Below are 21,874 nucleotides of genomic sequence, written 5' to 3' on the forward strand. Positions count from 1 at the left end.
CTTGGTATCTTTGTGGTTAGGGCACTTTCCAGACTACAGGGGAGACTCTTCTACTGACAATGCCTGGTGTAAAACATTTTGTTACTTAAAATTGATTCCCAGGTGAATATGCTAGTTATAACATCATGCTTCTTCCTGACCAAATTGATATTTAATTAGTCTTAGGGGATTAGTTTTAACAGGAAGGACTCAGGCAGCATACTTTACAGTGAGGAATAGCTGGGTAATTGGAGCATTCCTCATGGAAATGCAAGCTCACATCTCTTCAAAGGGGAAGAGAAATATGTGTGCATTACCAATACCTTGATACCAATATCTCAAAACACTATGCTGCTGGGTAAGACAAAAATGCATGGTACCTTGTTTTGGTTTTGTTTTATTTTGTTTTTTAATGTGGTGTTCAACTCTCACAGAAAGCTCTGAGGATGCCTGTTTCACTGGGCAAAGCATAAAGGCAGAAATCTGCAAAGCATAAAGGCAGAAAAATATTTCCTTTACCAGGCTTTAAGATGTCTTTCAAGAATGAAGAGATCTGTGTCCATGTGTTATCTTTACTCTGATAGTAAACTGAAGTATATAGTTGTGTACTGATGAACAATAATCCACTAGGATTTTGAAGATATTTTTCAAAGGACCAGGTGGAGTCCTGGCACTGTGCACGTGTGGTTTAACACAACTGCAAGACTGCAGTCAGGCTTAACCTGGGACAGGAATGGTGCACTGCTAATGCTAAGAGCTACAATGCCCTTGGCTAACCTGTTCCCCTAGATCTGTACCTGGGGAAAGTCTGAAGATGACTGCATTGCTTTCTTAAGGAGGCCAAGGAAAAATGGAAGCTAAACCACAGGAAAATAGGAGAGGAGAAAAAATAAGGCATTTATTACATAGAGAAAAAAACCACAATTATATTAGCCAACGCACCTTTAAAAAATAAATGTTTTAGAAAAAAATTTAATCTGCATTGATTTAATGTGTTACTCTCTTTTACATTTAGATTTCTGCAATTTGGACTAGTCAAGATCAAAAGTTTCACCTGGATGTGCATTTTAATCTATATACATAGGTACAACAACAATACAAAAGTTTGTCCTGTGCACGAGAAAAGGAAGTGAGGGGTTCCAGCCTATGTGTTCCAGTTTTACTCTATGTGCACTTGCAGGTGGATAGTGGTATCTGCTAGCAATTGGGAACTGAAGTTTCCAATAAGGTTAGAAATTGGAAAAAGGCTGCTTTCTCTGTCGACATCTGCCCAGCACCTTATTTCCCAAGAGATTTTGAGAGGATTTTGTCTTTTCTAGGTTTGGATAAGATCTAAGCAGCTCTGGAATAATGTTGGTATCATGTATGTGAATACCCAAATGTCTTGAAATAATTTTTCTCCGTTGTTCTGATTTTTACTGAGAAAATCCATTTTTTCCCTCCTTTTTTTCCTGGAATTAACAAGTGCTGATTGTTCTGTTACTGAAAACAGAGAGGAGCAGAGTACTCTCATTTCTGTTATTTTGTTCGTGTGGCTAAAAGTTGCTGTTAGATTTTCACTCATACAGAAACAAGTGGCAATGTAAATGTTTTGTGTAATGATTCTAGGCAGATGGCTTATCCTCCTAAAGTAGATACCCACTAAAATTCACCTTCAGAAATAAATTTTTTACCTGTAAAGAAGGAAGTCCTTGGTTTAAACTATGGAACTTTAAAATTGCAGCAGTGATCAGAGTTGTACCCTTTAATTTGCTAGCTCTGTTAAGACACTGTAGATATAACTAACCTTAAAATGTGTTGTTTTCCAAAAAGCAAATAAGTTTTTTGAATATTCTGTAGTATTTTCTAATACTAGTCCAATATAAGACACACAGTATTCCAGGATTTGGAATCATCACCCTGGTATGGATGGAATAAATGGAATGCCATTTAATTCGGTAGTTCCCAGCACTCACTTGCAAAATCAGAAAACTGTCTAATGTAAACTAAATATGTATTTTCTGTAATCCCAATATTAGCACAGTTACCAAATTTAGAAATAGGTAAGTTTCTTTTTAACTTCCTGAGTTCTGGATAATCCTCACAGTTAAAGTGATTTGGATCTGGAGGCAAACCAGTCTTTGTATATTCATGTTTTCCTTCACATTGCATGACATTCACATCTCCTCTGCAAGATTCCTCATAATTTATAACTTAATAATAATGTAACATTGCACTTAAGAAATGCTAGTGTCCCTTGGGTATGGCTAGCTGGAGCCATCTCCTGTTCAGACAGTAAACAGACTGTGTTAATGACCATCTTTGTTAACTTAAACTCGAGTTTTATTTATTGCTTTGGAGTTGTTACCTTCTACCTTTCCAGGTGGGGATCCAAACCTTAATGCATACTCTTTTGTATATGAAACCTACAATTCCAGTGAGTGCATATCCTGGTTAACAAACTTCATACAAGCTTTGGTCTCCATAGATTAATATCACAAATAAATACATTTTTTAAACGTGTAACAAATTTCTGTATTCTTTAGATTAAATAAAAGGAGCATTAAAAATCTAATTTAGGTAAACATTTTTTTTTTTTTTCAAAATACTAGATTTGTCCATTAGCATTAAATTATCTTGATTGAAGTATTTAGTTTATGCAGTAAAATTTACTATTGTCTGGTGTTCTTTGTGGGAGAAAAATATATGATCAGATGGAGATATTTAAGGTGAAAACTGGATTCTTTGTGTTTGATATCCGATAGAAAGGGTATCGTATTTAGTTTATGTACAAGGACTGTTATTAAATTAGTGAATTAGACCTTTTTTATGCTTATGATCAGAGTGAAGAAATACTTTGGAAATCTGAGCTAAGTAAATGTTTATTCAAAGGAAGTGACAGAGAAAAAGTATAGATGTCATGGAATCCTGATGCGGAAAATGAACTTCAAGTTCCTTACTTTGCCATTTAGAATAAGATCCTTGTCTTTCTGGGTTGTTTCTTAACCAGCTAACCTTACACTGGAGCACAAATAGGTTTTGTATTTCTTGTAAGTGACTGAATTTCTTAGGCAGACAGGAAGTGCAAGCAAGCCAGAAGCATAGAAAAATGCAACAAACCACATATTTTCACAAAGGTGAGGGTAAAATGACTGGAAAGAAAAATAGGATGAGCTCACAGAGAAAGGAACTTCAGAACAGGTGATATATTTCCTATGATTATTGTCTGGGGTTCAGACACAAAGACACAGAGACACCACAATTTTTTTTTTTTTTTTCTTATGTATCAGGAAACCCTAAATTAATTTAAAATCTAACTTAATATAACACTTATTTTTACTAGATAACAATACAGTGGGTATATTAGCTATGATAAATATGTGATGGATCCAAGTCTCCAAATCATAAAATTTGTAGCAGAAACATCGTATCATCTCTGCAAATACCATTCTGACTTGAAACTTGCTAGGAAAGAGTTCTCTTACACTGCATACAGCTAGGGACAGCTGAAGGAATGGAATACACAATAATCTTTCTGATTAAATTATTTATGAATTGTGCTTATGAATGAATCTTACACTTGGATCAAGAAAGCTGACGTTCAGAATTTTAATTCACATTTTCATCTCCCTCCTTGGCTGTGAGTTAAGTAATCGTAACTCCACTAGCATATACAGGGAGCACGTAGTTGATATTTGCCAGCAGAATTATTGTTTAAGGACCAGCTACCTATGACCACCAGCAGTTTCCTACCAGCAGTGGCTGTGTTAGTCTTAATGAAGTCTTATAGATCCATTGCAAAACTTAACTGGTATTTGGAAAAGTCTGCTGAGATTGTTGGGTTCAAAGTGATTTAGAAGTACAAAGCAAACCCTGCACATGGAAGTTGCTGTTTGGTTTCTTGTTTGTTTGTTGTTTTGGGGTGTTTTTTTGTTTTTGTTTTTGTTTTTGTTTTCTTAAATGGTCAGATATCCATTGAAATTTTAATTTAAAAATGTCATTTTGGGGCCAAGTCCATTTATGTAAAGTTTAAGATATAAAATATGTTTTTGTTCATAATGAAGTGTGATGGGAATCTGGCACTTTTATAAAGCATCTACTGTTAGAAATAATATGTGTACACATTTAAAATAATCCACTGCTAGTAATTGACAAAAAATGCACTTTATTGTACTTTTAATATGAGGAAAGTTGAAATTCAGAATGCCTAACTGGGTCAGTAGGGTGTATGAAATAAGCAGTGCACCTAACTGATAGATAGCAAGGGTGTTCATCAGATGTACTCTCCTGAAACAAATGCCTGGCTGCCTCCCTGGCAGTAGCAACAATAGGTGCCCCTGGAGGCCCTTGTAGTAGCTCTGTCCATACTGCTGCAGGGATCTAAGATTAGCTATGCAGGATCTCTTTCTGGAAAATTTCTGTCATGTGGACTAGTTAAGTAATTTTTCTGCTAATATTTGGAGGACTGGTTCACTAGATGCCTGAAACACTAGACACCAGCTGGATTGCATCCCAACACCTTTGGAGAACCTGAAGAGGCCACATCAAAGCAGCCCAAGCCTTGTACTGCATGGGTCAGCGTCTGAACACTTTCTCATTTACTCCCTGTTTTCCTGTCCTCTCCTTGCATTGTGCAGCATCTTTTTGCTCTCTTTTTTCAAGGCATTATTGATAGTGATTTTCATTCTCTCCTTGAAGTGGCTGCAAAATACATGGGTCCATCTGAGGAAAGTGCTCCAGGGTTGAAATGAGACCTGTTTTATTAACTTCCTTTTTGATGGACACTAGCTTTCTTTCGAGAAGAGACAGGTAGAGATGATGATAATACAGAATTTTTTAAAAAAGGTCCTGTGTCCAGGTTGACTTCTGTTTGGAGGCTGTTGGTGAAAACATCCCAAGCACTACCCTGCTAACCACTCTGTATTGAAAGCCTGTGTTCAGTGAGGAGGCGAATAAGGAAAGACATTAAAAGAAATTATGTTTAGTATTTGCACAGCATTTTCACAGGAATGTTGCAAGGGAGCACAGCAGCCATTTTGACTCTCTCACAAGGCCACCCCTACATCTGCTTAGCTATATATTTGCTAGAAAATGAGGTGCAGTTAAGAGTCTGCTGGTGCTTTATAGCTATTCTGTTTTGCTCATAGGTTTATGAGTTGCTAATTTGTAAAAAAAGCTATTATACTTCAGATGGTGTTATAAGTTTGAAAAAAGGAAGCAATATGATAGATTAAAATACCCTCCTTTCAGGGACTGCAAATTGCCAAAGCAGTTGTATTTAGGCTCAGAGGGTCATTTATCTTCAAACTACACAGCTGACTCGGCACTTGGGTGGGTTGAAAAGTAAGTGGTTTTGACATTTAGCTGCCCAAGGCTTCTTTTCTCCTTCAGAGACTTGCATGTCAGCTATGTTAGGTTTTGTCTGCTGCTACTCTTTTGAAACAGATGGTAAGACCTCACCTCAGCTGGGTGGTTGAGATCCTTGCAGCATTTAGCAAGGCTAACCAATTGAATTATAACTGATGATGCCTGCAGGTATCGAGTAGCATGTGATTTATGATCATAGTGTTTTAAATATAGTCTGTGGAAAGCACCAGAATATAGCACTGAATATATTTTGAAAAATCCAGAGAAAAAAACAATCACTCACAGAAAACCAAACAGAATAGTTTAGAATAAGTTACCTTGCACTACAAACAGCTCCATTATAAGCATTTTGTCTACTGTAGATGTGCTCCTGCATATATTTAGTCTTCATGTTTAGTCTTCATTATATCTGAAAATGATTTAAACATAAGATTTGCACAGAACATAGCTCTTTTATATAATATGTGTGGTTTAGGAAATGCAGATTTCAAAGATGGAGTCTGTGTAGATGCTGGAGTGATAAGCCCAAAATAGCAGAGTACATTCAATGAGGTTAGTGCATCAGCACCTCAGCAAGCACTTCTGTTCAGTTAGGCATAAAGCCTAAGGGCAAAGTAACGACCACTGTGGGATCAGCAGTTCTATTTTTAGGCAGCTTTTTTCCAAATCTCATCCTCTTACAACACAAGATTTCTAAATTGGAAATAATACATCCCAAACAATCTGAATAACTAGACATCATGAGTATTCACACTGCAACATAACAGCAATATGTATGTTTCTTTAAAGAACATCCCTTAAAATGAAGTGAAAATTTGTTTATTCATAATGAATGTCTCCAGATAAATGCCTAGCAATGGATATCTTATTTTCAGCTGTTTAGTAATCCTGCTTAATTATGCCCCTGCTGAAACTGGGAAATGTTCTAGAGAAAAGTGATTAGGAGAAGCTGAGCATTTGCTGCAAGGTACTATTGTGAATACAATAAAAAAGCTGTCAGTCTCTCGATAAAGAGTGTTTAGTAATATACAAGATCCAATCCGAGTTGTACCTTGCAAATGACATTTTTAGTTGCATGCTCTACATTTCATTTGCATTGGCAGAAGAAAGCTGTGGTCTGGAACCTTACAAGAATATAGTGAATGTTTTACTGAAAATAACATAGAGGACAAGAGTAGCCATTTTTAGTTCATAAACCATTGTGAATGTGTGTAAATATGTGTTCAGTTTTTCTGAACACTCTGATGAAATGTGCTTGATAGGTAGTGAGCTGCTCAGAAGGGGAGCATGCCATATGTCCTCACATAGCATATGATGGGCATTACCAGAAGATAACTTGTCTCCTATCAAGTACTTAACTATGTGTTATTTACAAGTGTCCACTATTGACACCATGGTTTTAATCATGTATGTTATCCTCTTATTGTTTCTCTTTCCTGCTGGGATAACTAAAGCCTCATAAATCTGAAACTTCTAAGAATGTTTTGGGAATGTGGAGTTCTTCAACTATATTTCATGAAGTCTGCTATCAATTCAGACTTATTTGTGAATATTTGTTCACATTAATATTTGTGAGTAAGCATGTAACCAAGTGTCAAGAAAACTGTATGGCTTGCAGGTGTAAACTGAATAAAATGTCAACAGTATTTTTGGCAACTCTTCCTTATTTCCTACATGTATTCTGCTTTGACAACCTGCTCAATCATGTTTTGTTTTCCTGAGGGTAAGGAAAGGAGACAAATGCGCATACCTTGCTTAGCATGCTATTCACACTCTCTGAACACACATACATACCTTACTTACTTACATTTTTTTTCTTGGAACAAGCGGCAAAATTCTCACTTTTGAAAGTGAGGTCTCAAAAATTGTAATGTGCCACAAGCAGAGCAGAGGAGAGAATAAAAAAGCAGCCTTTCCTTCTTTACCAGCCTCCCCCCAAAATTTCCTGTCCGTTTGATGAGAAACAACTCCTTCCTGACCACAACTTAGCACTCAGTTTGAACCTGAATGTGTGAGGAACGTGCTCCACCAGGCAACCAATTTATTGCTACTGGAAGAAGCAGAGGTGCCTCCAGCCAAAATCTCATCTGCAGTTATGTCCTGCCTACAACACTTTGCAGCCAGTCAGCATGAGATGCATATAGAGATCTGGAGTCCTCTTAACGGTGATCACAGATTAGGTTTTGGGTTTTGGCCTTCCAGGAATACCAGGGAAAACTCAAGACAGAAAGATTACCAAAGAATGTGCTACACTATGGCATCTTACTAGCTGTGCTAGAGCTTAAATCACGTTGTATAAACAAAATCTGTCTATTTACAGTGATCAAAGAAACACATTTTGTGGTTCCATCTAACCAAATGTTTTCTCTAAAAGGCAGTTTGCCTGTTGAAGGACATGAGCAGACACCATTTAAATGAAATACATACTTGCTCATATTCCTAGAGCACTGAACAGCTCTTCCTGTGAAGTGTGAAGTGCCATTTGAGAACTGAGATATTGAACTGTTCTTTTTATTCCTCCAAGTTACTGGTTTCAGAGCAATGTTACTAATGCCATTGCAAGGGATGATTTTAGAAATGAAAAACTATAAGGCAGGCCCACATCAGTATTTTAGAGAAGCTGAAACACTAATGAAATTCTGAATTTATCTGAATTTTCACCAGGTGGGGACATGCAAGAGTTAAGAGGTCCTTTTGTATTAGAAAAATAATGCATTCAACAGTGAAACATCTTACAAGGGAATCATAGAATATTCTGAATTTAAGATAGGGTTTAAAGAGCTAGATTTATACAGATGATAAGTCATAGGTGTCATGGGCCTCTGAAGGAGAGAGAACTTGTTATGATGTGCCACTGTATTCTTCATCAAGGATGGGATAACACTATGGTAATGATAGAAAGCTTTTTTTTTTTTTTTTTTTTTAGGCACCAATTTAATGAACTGTATATAAATATATATAAAGCTTATCGAGCCATGGAATTTTTTTTATTCCTTCCATTTAATTGGTTATGTTTCTCCTAAGTCCTGATTAGTTTCAAGGGATAAACAGCACCATGGTCAAATTTTTTTTTCATTTCCTCTAGAAAGTAAAATTTTCATTACCACTTGTTAGTATTTCTGGTTTGGTTTTTTTTTTCTTTTTTACTCAATTCAGTAAAGCTGAATCTACTGCAAGCTTCCACAGACATGAAAAAACCCCACCTCACCTTGAAGGCATAGCAGCTATAGGTACACTGCCCTTGGTAGGGTCTTGTATGTGATGTCAAGCCCTCAAGGTTTTTGAAACAGACAAGTCACATTTTTCCAGCAGGCAGTGGTACAGTTGGCTGCTGTATGATGTGTCCATTGTCACATAACTATCTTCACCTTCACCCATAATTATAGTATACTCTGCATGCAATCTTTCTACTTTCCTGGTAGTGAGTGCCGACATCAGCATGCTGTAAGGTCCAAGCCTAAGCTAAGTCCTCTTTGCTTTTGCAGCCACCCTACTCATGGCTATGGGGCCTATTAGAACAAATAAACTATCTCATGGCCATCATCATTCCATGGGATGGGGCAAGGCTGGGCAGAGCTTGATCTCTACATCACCTTCAGGGATGAAGAGGGACGAGGTCTTCTGCTGATCTTAACCTCTTGTAAAACTGTGAAAATTTGACTCATTCCAGTCTCTCCTTCACCAAGCTGTGGTTTTGGCAGTGTGAGAAGAGTAGCTGCTGCATACACAGAGAGCAATGTAGGGTGGCTGTGACATTTGTGAGGATGCTAGATGAGGATCCACATGAAAAAACAAACGACAACCAAAAACCTCTATTCATTTCAGCAGGAAGAGAAACATGTCTCAAGCAAACAGGGAACATGGTTCTTACAAGCAGAATTTGACCACTGAAACTAAAACCAGACCCATATTAATCAGACCATTTAGGAAATGATTTCTGCTAACTGTTCTTTCCTAGATATGTTACACCAGAGTACATTCTATGAGAAAGATATAACACTTTTATTAATTGCAAGGAATTCTGCAATCAAGTAGTGCATTATGTAATAGTTACAATGTTAAGTGCTAAAGCACATAATTTCTTACGGCTTCTATAAATCATCTAGAGATTTACTTTTTTTTCTCTTCAGCTTCTAAAATACCTTTTAAACTTTCAGTTTAAACTGTGTTCTGTACCTCTTTCTTTTGTGTTACTCTCTTCTATCATGTTTTCTTTTTCTCTGTTTTACTGGTGTGGGTTCATGCTCTTTGCCACTCCTGCTCAGATGCTTGGTCTCACAAAACAGACTTGCTTAAGTGTAAGTCAAAGGGCTTGACTAGGCTCTGTAGAGTCTTCTGGAGGATACTGTGACCAAAGTGTCTATTTTAGTGTGACAACTGAATAATAGAAATATTTGTATTTTAATTGATACACATATTTCTTATTTAAAGAATGTGAACAAATAGATGTGAACATCTTTAAGAATAGAAGTGGATCATAGTTATAATGTTAGTGAAGATACAAATTTTGTCCTTTTAAAGCATTTCAAGTTTGAGTCTGACTGCTATCTAATTAATACAAAACAAAAACTCAAAATCAAGATGCAATGAAGAAATAACAGAACTATTTTGTACTTGATACTCAAAAAGAATCCAGCTGTATCATTCAGACCTGGAGCTTCTCTGGGACACAGCGCTGTTCACTGCAGGAGTCCAGAGATGTTCTGCTCCTCAGGCTTGCAGTGAAGACAGATTTATGTTTAGCTATAGTAGTTCTCTCTTGTATTACCTGAATCTTCCATTTAGATACAAATCACAGAAAACAAAGTTAAGAAGGACTACAAGACCTCCTCTTCATGAGCAAGACAGTGTTTTCTGTTTTCCTCTTGACTCTTTCCACTTTTTTTCCTCCCCCAGTAAAAGAGAGACAAGAGCATCATATCGAGAATTTGTTTTGGTAATTAGCTATTCAAACCATGGAAAAGTTCTCTTAGTGTCTAACCTAAATATTCCTTGCTACGCTTGAATCCAGTGCTTCTTTGGTTTATTTGTAGCTTATTCCTCTTATTTTAAATCTACCTTTTATTCTTCTGAAAACTGTTACCTTGCTAATAGAGCCATGGAAGATAAGAGAGGTACTGTAAGGTATTCTCCACACACAGACAGGATGACTAAGGGAAAGAGAGAAAGGACAAACAGAATACAAGGGGGAGCTTCTGTGTTACAGGTAGCCAGTTTATATCTTTAAACCTTTTCTTGATAGAAGTGCTATGTGCTAGTACATGACAGCTGGTCTCAGTTGGCAGCAGGGTTATCTAAAGGGTCTGGACAGGTACTGCTAGGAGCTGGCAGATTATACTTAGTATTCTGCTTGAAGGAATCACTTGTTAAAAGTAAGTCTTTTCTCTGAACTTGAGTTTGATGGTAGGGAACAAGCAACATAAACATTTAGGATTAGAGTTAGGCCTAGAATCCGGGTTTGCCTTGGAATGCAAGGAAAGTTGAACTGCAGTTACTGCTGGTTTTCCATAAGTTTGCTTCCCTAATATTACAGCTGGTTCTGCAAAGGGAACTCTTTCCTTCCATGCTCAAAATAGATCATGTTCAAAAACAGACCCAAAAGATAATAAGAGGTTAAACCATGGTATGGTTCTTTATGTAGAACACAATTACAAAAAACAGTAAATGAAGACTTTTTCTAAAGCGATACTAATTTCTCTCTGATTGTGAATATTAATAGAAAAAAAGGTAACCTATATGTGCACTGGCCAAGATGGACTTAATTTTATTCATAGTAGCCCAGACGGTGTTGTGTTTCGGATTTGCAGCTGAAATGGTGTTGATAACACAGCAAGATTTTGGCTACTGCTGAACAGTGCTTGCACAGCATCAAGGCTGTCTCTTTTTACCACTCTACCCTTCTTCCCTCCCTCACCCCAAGCAAGTAGGCTGGGGGTAGGCAAGAAGCTGGGAGGCGACATAGCCAGGACAGCTTACCCAAATTGGCCAAAGGATTAATCTATGCCATATAGCACCATGAATAGCAATAAAACTGAGGCAGAGGAAGAAAGGAGGCAGTTGCATTCCAACATGGCCATTGCTCATGGCTGGGCATCAGTCTGACTGTGGAAGGTGGTGAGTGATTGCTTTTGCAGACCTCTTTTTTAATTATTTTCCCCTCTTTTCTTCACCTATTAAACATTATTTACCTTGACCCACAAGTTTTCTTGGTTTTGGTTTTCCTATTCTCTCCCCTGTCCTTCTGGAGGAGAGAGGAGTGAACAAGCAGGTGCTTGGCTGATGGCTGGGGCCAACCTACCACAGTACAGTAAGGGGAGGCTGATAATGGGATCAGCTGAGCGAGAAATAATGACTCCTTATATTAGTAAATTGGAAGTATTGTCATTTCAGATTACCCTGGTAGATCTACACTGTGGCTTGCCTGTATTTCATAAACCTCTTAATAAATGCATGGGTAGCCTTTCTCTGGCATTAGCATCTTTTGCAAAACATATATCCTAGCATGAATATTTCTATCAAAAGTTAACTGGCAGTTGGATAATTCTTGCAGTCCAGGAAGGTAATCCATGAAGAGCATAAAGTATAATTGGTTTTCATAATAAAACTTGGCGTGGATTCTTACTCACTGGATCTGTTTTTCATATGTATTCAATTATATATGCTTATTTTAGGGCTGCAGATAAAGTTCTACTAGATAAACCTCCAGGGCTATGAAAAAAATAAATGTGTGGATATTATATATGCATATAGCTCAGAATCTCAGTTGGAAGAATTTAGAATGAGACTCATTCCACAATGTTTCAATGACATTGATTCCTAATCACAGTGAAAGTGAGAAAGAGAAACTCATGGATAGCAACCATAAGGATAAAAGATATTATTAATGCTTTATTCTTTTTCATTTCAGCATTCAGTGCTTTATCACTAAGCCTCCCTCTTTTCTTCCTTCCTCACCCCACTTAAGCTACCTAATAAACAAAGATGAGGAATTTTAATGGCATCTACCTTGTCTTATTATTCCAGCCAAACCATGCTTTCTGTTAAGCCATTAATAAATATATGATTGGTTTCATACCTTCACATAAGGGGAAAATCATAATAACCTAAGAATTATTTTGTAACAAACTACAGAATGAGTTATTAGTACATTAATGACTCAATCTTGACATTTAACATTATTACTTGTTAAAGAATTAATGCTTCTGGATAGGTTTTTTAATTTCTATGGAATAAATGGCTGGGCTATGTTATAATCTCACACTGAATCTTATGAAATTGTTCAGCAATTGTTTTCATAGGATTGCAGCTCTGAACTCACTTTTTGAATGGTAGTGAATGCTCCATAATATTTGCAAAATTGACAACCTTGTAATTATGAAACTTTCAACACAAAGACAAAACAAAAGGTAGTATTTACAGAAAACCTCACTGTAGCACTGAAATGTGCAGGAGGAGTTCCAGTTCTAAAAGCTTTTATTTTATCTTTAAATTCTAGTAATCCTTTAAATTATGCCTCCAGGAAAGGAAGTTTGCAGACTGTCAAAGGCAGAATAGCACCATCATAGATAACAATAAGACATAATCAGGTAGTGAGAGGACAGTGCTGTTAATGAAAATATTTATACTTGCTAATTAAGAGTCTGTTGCATGATTTCAAGCTTGGTAGAAGGAGTGTAAAATTAACTTGGCCTCATATTGAAAGGACTGCAATCATGAAAGCATCACAAGTGTTATCTTTGGTTCATCATTTGTCAGGGTAAAACAATATACCCTTCCCTGAGCTTTATTTGGGTGGAAGATATCCCTGTGCTAAGCATTACTATCAATGTCACAATTAAGCATCAGCTGTGGTTTTAAGCATGCAGCTCTACTTTTAAATACACAATCAACATTGAGACATGCTTTCATGGCTCAGTCTTTCCACCTGCATAGTTAGACTACTTAGATGAGCTTTTGTACAAGCTATAAATTGATGTCCCCAATGTTATAAAAGACTTCTTTAAATATATAATAAAGCATCAACATGCTTCGGTTTCAAATACTGGTTATGAATGGGCCAATTCCACTCAAAACACAGATTCACATCAGATTAAATTTTTAAAAATGTGGCAATAACATACAACATCTTGATTTAGTCCTGGATCATTGCCCCAGATACCTACCACACCTGATATCAGTAAGATGAAAGCTAGGAACAATATAATTCAAAATAATGCTGAAGCAAGTGCTCTCTCTTTGTAGATAGTAGCTACCATGACCCTCATGTCAACAGCTCCATACAGCACATGAGCATGGATGGATGTATTAACAGATATATCAGAATGTACCAACACTCATTTGACGAGAGGTACAAAAATAGTTTCAGGAACACTGAAGCTAGCACTAAATGTCTGGCTTCCAATCTTCATACATCACACCACAATCTCTGCTTAGAAAAGTTGCAATGTTGTGAAAATACAAGCATGTGGTAATTTTTTGCATGCAGCAAGACTTCTAAAATCTATAGAGAGGCCAACTTTGAGGCAATACTTGGAACTATTTAGGGAGAGCATGCTAGCCTGAAGAGAAAACATAATCACAGATTTGACAAAATAAACCTTGAAAGATTGAGTCAGTGTGGTTAATGAATTGCCCTAAATTACATCAGACCATGACATAGACACCTACTATGCAAATGGAAAATGAAGGACAAGTTCAAGATAGCACTGATACAAGAGACTGTAAGTAAACCAAAGTTCCTAAAATCAGCTGTGTTTAATTCTATCAAAACTGCAAAACTACTTGCTTGCTATATTTCTCTTAATAAACATATCCTTTAATTTTCTTTTTCCTTCTACTGTTAGATCATGTATTAGAGGATGAGGAAGAAAATTACAATGTTTCATAGCACTATGGACTCTGTGCTCTTCTCTAGTTCATCTATTAATGCCTGTATATGAAAGAGAGAAAAACAACAGACAAGTAGATATTAACAAGACTAGACAAAGTACTCAATATCTCTTCAAATGTCTGTAAAGAGAACTTAAATGTGTGGTAACTTGATGACTATCTTTTCTAAAAAGCAAAGGAAATCTGTGTTTATAGAAGTGAAAGACATCTTTTGAAAGGCTGACTTTGAACTAGGATCCAGAGAAAGTAACCTGTGAGATTCTGTAGGCCTCTTGGTCTTAAGACACCTGCTCTCTAATCTTTTATTTCTGACATTACAGAATCACAGAATCACAAAATGCTGAGGGTTGGAAGGGACCTCTGTAGATCATCTAGTCTAACTGCCCTGCCAAAGCAGGTTCACCTAGAGCAGATTGCACAGGATTGCGTACAGGTGACTTTTGAGTATCTCTGGAGAAGATTCCACAACCTCTCTGGGCAGCCTGTTCCAGTGCTCTGTCATCCTCAAAGCAAAGTTTCTCCTCATCTTCAGATGGAAATTCCTGTGTTCCAGTTTGTGCCTGTTGCTCCTTGTCCTGTCACTGGGCACCACTGAAAAGAGTCTGGCCCCATCCTCTTAACATCTGCCCTTTAGATGCTTATAAGCATTGATAAGCTTCCCTGTCAGTCTTCTGTTCTTCAGGCTAAACAGACCCAGGTTTCTCAGCCTTTCCTTGTAAGTGAGATGCTTCAGTCCCCTCATCATCTTTGTACCCCTTCACTGGACTCTCTCCAGTAGTTACTGGTCTTTCTTGAACTTGAGAGCCTAGAACTGGACATAATACTCCAGATGTGGCCTCACTAGGGCACAGTAGAGAGGGACGATAATTTCCCTCGACCTGCTGGTCACACTTTTCTTAATGTACCCCAGGATATCATTGGCCTTCTTGGCCATGAGAGCACATTGCTGCTTCATGTATCCTGTTTAGAAATCATGATCCATGCCAGCTTGTCTCATTTTGTAAGTTGCATGCACAGGAACTGGAACACTACCAGCATCTTGCAAGTTAAAAATCTGAAATAGTATTTATAGAAGAGAGTGGAAAAATGTACACAAAGCTGTGACGTGAGGATCACCACGCAGGCTCAAAGTGATTGACCATAAAGTTTTCTGATATTTTGGCATAAATTAATGGATTTTTCTGGAGCATTTTGCTGCAAATGCATATATTTATTTGAGCAGAATCCAATTCCAGTTGCTCTCAGAAATCTGTATTATTCAGCCAATTTACTTATATTTCCCTCTTTTTCTGAGGCAGGTGCATGGGCTTCATGAATTATGTGGAAAAGTAACCTCTGCTACTGCCCTTACAGAATGCTAGTGAAAAATTGTAGGAAAGGTTTGTTTGGACGTATGGAAAGAGCTCTTCATTATGTATTTATCATTAATAATCTTCTCTCTGTGTGGGAAATTTCTTGCTAAGCTCAAAGCAAGACATTAAAAATATGTCTGTTGCACTGACTTAATTTTTCTGTCTTCTGTAGTAAAGTTCAAGTGCCCAAGATATTTAGCTTGCTTTTACATTTTAACAAATGCTTTTTATATTTGCTTCTTTTTTTTCTACAGCTTTACAGACTTTTGCATGTCACATACTTGTCTTCAATGTTGTTTTTTTTTCTGGATCATAGCACTGTACATGGAATAATTCTCAGTGATAGTGTTCCTGTAAAGCTGCATCCAGTTTGCAAATGCTTATAGTTATGCTGGGCTCATTGTGATGAAATGTCAAACAAAACTCAACGGTAGTTCTCACAATGGAGAAACGTCTCTCACCCAAGCTTTTAGGCAAATATTCTTTCAATCTTTCCTGAATCTTCATTGCTTAAAAGCCTGTGTCATTTTGAAGCTTGCTCTGCAATATGTCAGTTTGTTTTAAAGAGTTTATTCTTTAAGTTCTGCTTTGGGTGAAAATTTGCTTGCGTGTGTGGAAATGTAAAACCAAAGTAACTAACCTTTTTTTTTTTTTTTTTTTCACAGTTTTCACTGAACTTAATTGTAAGATAAGGTCATTTGCTTAATTTGAAATGGTAATGTAAAATTTACATAGGCAATCCAAAGGAATTAAGCACAAAATAACTACATCAAAATGCTAGCTTGTAGGTGTATTGCTAGCTGCCCTACTACCATGGAAATTAATGTAGAAGTCCTAAATACAAAACCAGCTAACTTTCTACTTTATAGGATTTAATTTTTAAATAAACTCTGATGGCCAAAATCAATTATCACATAAGCCATTTTAGATTAAAATAGAGGGGAAATTTGAATTGCACAGCACACATTTAGCAGGTCAACATTTAACTCTGTGTTGGTCCCTAAACATCAAGCCACAAACAGCTCGTTTAAAATTTTTTAAATCTTCCATTGTCTTCTCTCCTTTTCTCCTTTCATATCCTCTTCATCACTCAGTGCAGTGATACACATTTACCTTTTATATTACTCTCTCTTGAAAGAACTTTTTTATCACATGCTTCTCACATGACTCTTTTTCCAGACTTAGAATATCAAATAGCTTCACCAGCCCTCAAAGTCCCCTTAAATTGATTGAATCAAGCATTTATGAGAAAAATGAAACACAAAAAAGGAAGAAGACTTTCAAAATTTTCAAGGTCAGATGCCAGCTTGTGCTGCTTCAGAAGTGTTTATTCTGAATGGCTAACAGGGATGGAACTGCAGATTAACTTTTGATGCATGACACCATCATTATATTTTACATTTCCTTTGTGTTTCAACTTCTGCTGTCATGTAATTTTTCATGAAATGGTTGATAGAACTCCTTGAAAGCTAGTTCTTTTGCCACTTCTCTGAAATCCTAGCCATATGTCTCAGTAACTACTAGTATTTAGACCACAACATCAGACTGATATTAAACTCTATCATGTATAATTCATATTGTCCTAGGTGCATGAAGCAAAAGGTTTTCACAGCAATAATAGAGTTGTTGAGTTTTTATTTCCCCCCCCTTTTATGTGTAAAGAGAACCAAATTCCACTGGAATTTATTAGTGGACCATTAATGTAAATGCTTATATAGAGTAACAAAAAAAAATCTGGTCCTCATCAAACAGAAAGACTAACAACTTCCTAGATAGGAGAGCCAAGTATGCAATTATTTACCTCCCCAATATGTACATTTGTGAACAATATAAAATTGGGTTTTTTGTGCTGTGCTGAAGACCTGGATTGCTCACAAATCCTTGCTTAGCAGAAGGTCCTTCTCTAGAGGCCCATATCTGTTGGCTGCACACAGTAAACTGGCTGCCTCCAAAATTCTGCTAGTTTAAAATAAAAGCACTTAAAGAAATTGTACACTTTCCTGTTAAATAAGTATAGCCAGCCAGATATCTCAGGGTGTAGGTATTAGATGAACAGAAAAATGGTCACATCTACATGGCATTGTGTCCCAAACAATAGAAGTTTTTAGCGATTGTCTAACTACGATGCTAGCCAGATCCAAAAGCACAATAGCAAGAGGATATTAGCTGCAAACTATAATTTAATGCAGAAGCTCAGTAATTTTCCAGAAACCTTCCACAAATCAGAGGCTGGATTAAATATTTATTTGTATAATTACAGCAGAGTTGTATTTATTTCAAGAATACTTTTTTTGGTGTAAGAAAGAATGAAATCTGGTCAAAGCTGAAGACCACTTTCATTTAATGGTGCAAAGCACTGAGAAATCAAATATTTCCAATGGTAGTCTGAAAATGAAAGTTCCCCGTAAGTCAAAAATAATTAATGAGAGTATACTGTAGCTAGACAATGAGGAGTCTGCAGTAAGGGAAACAGATTACTGTTATCCACATGGCTAATTCTACTGCAGGTCTAAAGGATGTAGTGACATTTAAAATATTTAAGAAGAAATATAACAAATTATTCTACCTAAAGGTAGCTATTCGTTCCCATGAAGATGGACTGACAAAAGGAACTTGTGATGACAGAGGACAGTAGATGTTAATTTAATAACATTTTATATTTACTGTGCATAGAAGACACACATTTACTGTCAATTCAGTGCAGTTTTTCTTAAGATTTCTGTCCAAAAATCAATACATCATGATGGCAATTGTTCTTCCTTTTTTCAGGATTTTATTTCTGATATTCTTTAGTAAAGGTTTTCATTCTACTTTAGGAGTGCACAAGAAAGCAGAAGTCAACGTTTGTCTTAAAATGATTCCCTGCTTTCCTGAGAAGAAGCCAAAATGATCAGGCTCTTCTGAACTGCTTGTCATGTTGATTCAATTATCACTTCCTTGACCACGCTGTGGACTGAACAATGGAGCAACACAGCTTTGATTTTCACCAGCTCAGCTGGTTGAATGTTTGCAGTGTTTTTAGCACTGTGATGAACAAGCCCCTAAGTAAATTGAAGTGTTGTTCTAGCTCTCCTAGGAATGTATGTTTTGCAAAAGCTTTGTCCTTTCTTATGCCATCTGGGGATTCCCAAATGGTGACTAAATTGTCAGGTGACTGCATACAGTAGATGTAAAATCTTTCTATATCAGCGAAATTAACTAGAACTGAGAATTTTATGCCTTTTATTTGTTTGTTCTTGCAAATATTGACTGGATGGTTCAGCTCTGGTTGTGCTTTGGAAAAACAAACCAAACTTCCTGGGTTATATTCAGGTCACATTTGTACTTCAGATATTCTGAATTGGTGTTTTTCTGTCCCTTGGGCCAGACTATTTGATCACTTTCCAGCAAAACAGCCAATTTGGGCTTGCCCTGTTGGTATGAAGATTAGCCCAGAAAAGTTGTCTGTTGTTTTTCCCTTCGGCTGAATACAATTGGCTAAACTATATTTGTACCTGAGAAAGACGGGAAGCAGAAAGGAACTCTTAATACACCATGTTAGGGTCTTAAGAAATAATTCTAAATTAAAGCAGCCCTAAGGCTGCCGTAGGTTATGTTCTGGCCAGCTTTAAGCAGGAAACTAAACAACGTGCAATATAGCATATATACAGTTCACTTTCAGTGATAATTAATTTCTTCTGCAACAAGTGGATTTAGGCTTAGGAGAGAATCTGACTCAGTGTACTGTACATTATAGGAGTCAATCATGGGATGAATTCTGCTGGGTAGCCACAGCACTTCAAGCCCTTTATGTTTTGTGTCTTTAATATCTGACTTTTATATTTATACAGTGCAATGTTGGTGGACTTTCTCACTCTGATAATCTGTTTTTGCAAATAATTTGCCCTCATTTCATTACTTTTAAAAATAAGAAACTCTATTGCTCTTAATAGTGATCATCTTCTAAACAGCCCCTTCACACTATAAAAATCTGCTGAGGAATTGGCTTCTGGGTCAAGTGTTAATGAAGATGTAGAATTAGCAGATGAGGGCTTTCACAGTAACCATGCTGACCTGTTCCTGACCAACTTGTTCCTCTGAGCCTTCCCTATCTTTTTATATACTTAGTAAGCTCATGATGACACTTTTGCCATATTTAACTCTCTCTTTCTCTCCCTTTCACCCCTCCTTTTTATTTTATAGTTGGAACACCTGTTTTCATGTTTTCTGTCTTTTCAAATTGTCTTCTGTGGCTTGAGCATAATGGGAAATGGGTCTACTGGCAAAAGGAAAACCCCCAAACCCTTGCACACTTGTGCACTGCATTTAGGAAAGAATAATTTGACATTGGCAGTTTAGGCTAACTGAAGCTTTATAAATCATATGTGAATTTTTTACAGCTGTAGCCTTAAATTTCCACTTTGAAATATTCATTGCAATGGATTACTCTCCTCCATATGAAATTCTCTGGAGTAGCCCTTCATGTTTTCAAGTTGTACTTAAATTATACTACTTTGAAACTAGTAATACTTTTATTTCCCTGTGGTAACAGTTTCTAGATATTCAATAGCATTAAGAGGAAGTGATTATAGGAAAATTACATAAGCATATACCCTTGAGAGCTTAAAATGATTAGGATGATTAGAATGGAAAGAAAGGCTGTATGAGAAATCTGAAAAGAATAGCTGATACTGATAAGGATTTTCTACATAAATTATTTTAATTTAATCTTGTCCAGAGTTTTTTTTTTTTTTTAACAGTTAAGATAATTAAGAGACTAGACTATTCATCATGAGTTTTAAGTTTATTTTTCTTCTTGTGAGATATATATATGTGTGTGTGTGTGTGTGTGATAATAAGGCAAATGAAAGCGGTCTGCTACTGTATTTATCTTCATAGTTCCCTCCTTGTCTGTACCATGACTTTCTGAGCTAAAAAAGCAATGAGCTTTGACTCTCCTGCCGTGTGTACAAGTTAGCTAAAATTTCTGAAATCAGAAAATTTGGCCTCTTAAATGTGAATATTCTGAGGGACTTTAAGAAACCTTCCAACTACAATGTTTACTCTATGTCTGTGTTGCTTTTTTGCAAATTTCCTGATGAATGAATCCAGTTTCAGAAAATATAACAGAACAGTGACTTCTAAGGGAGAATTACAAAACATTTTTAATAAGGAAAATTTATCCTTCATAACTGTAAATATTCATGCCTGACTGAGATTAATATATTCATCCAGGAATGAAGCAGAATCATACCATGTGCTCTATATGCTGAATCATCTCAGATTTGACTATTCAATGGTGAATATTTGTATAATTATATAAAATACTGACTCGGCTCTGCTTAAAATACCAAGTGAATCATTTCTAATGCAGTTTGAGGAACTCGTGCAGTATGCTTGAGTTTGCCAGTTTTATTACTAAGGTTTGTTTCCTGCATGGAAGAACTTTCCTTCAGAAAAAACACACTGGGACCAACTAAGGACCTTTGTGTTGATAAGCAAGAATCTAGAATGAGAAATATTTACCTACTCATATTCTCATGAATACATAGTGAACACTGTCCTAGAATCATAGGGTGATAGAAGTGGGAAGAGACTTCAGGAGGTCTCTTGTCCAACCTCCTGCTCAGAGCTGGGCCAGCTCAGAGATCAGATCATGTTGTTCCAAGGCTTTGTCCAGTCTGATATTGAAAACTTCCAAGGGTATAGACAGCACAGTCTCTCTAGGCACTCTGTTGCCCTGCTAAACTGTTTTCATGACCAGTCTTTTTTTGTGTGTGTTATATCCAGTCTGAATAGCTCTCTGTAGTCTCTCATCTTATGCCCACTTCCTTTCAGCCTCCCACTATGCACAACTGTACAAACAACTGTGAAGAGCTCAACTGTCTTCTCAATAACTTCCCCATAGGCCCCTTCAGGCTGCTGCCAGGTCCCCTGGAGCCACCTCTTCTCCGAATTGTACAAGGCCAGTTCTGTCAGCCTCTCCTCACAGGGCAAATGCTGCAACTTGCAAGCATCTTGGTGGCCCTCCACTGAGCTCACTCCAATTTATCAACATCTTGCTTGTACCAAGTATCCCAACACTAGATGCAATATTGAGATGTGGTCTAATGAGTGCCAAGTAAAGGGGAATAATCATTTCTCTCCATCCACTGACACTGATTCTGTTAAAACAACCCCAGAGGCTGCTGACCTTCTTTGCTGCCAAAGGGACACTCCTGGCTCATGTTCACTGTCTACCAATATCCCCAGAGTTGCTCTGTAACCTGTCAGTTCCTAGCCACGACTGGTGAAAGGGGTTAGTCCATCCCAGTGCAGGACTTTGTCAT

Source organism: Antrostomus carolinensis, unplaced genomic scaffold (genome assembly GCF_000700745.2).
Source record: "Antrostomus carolinensis isolate BGI_N321 unplaced genomic scaffold, ASM70074v2 scaffold4029, whole genome shotgun sequence".
Classification (NCBI taxonomy): domain Eukaryota; kingdom Metazoa; phylum Chordata; class Aves; order Caprimulgiformes; family Caprimulgidae; genus Antrostomus; species Antrostomus carolinensis.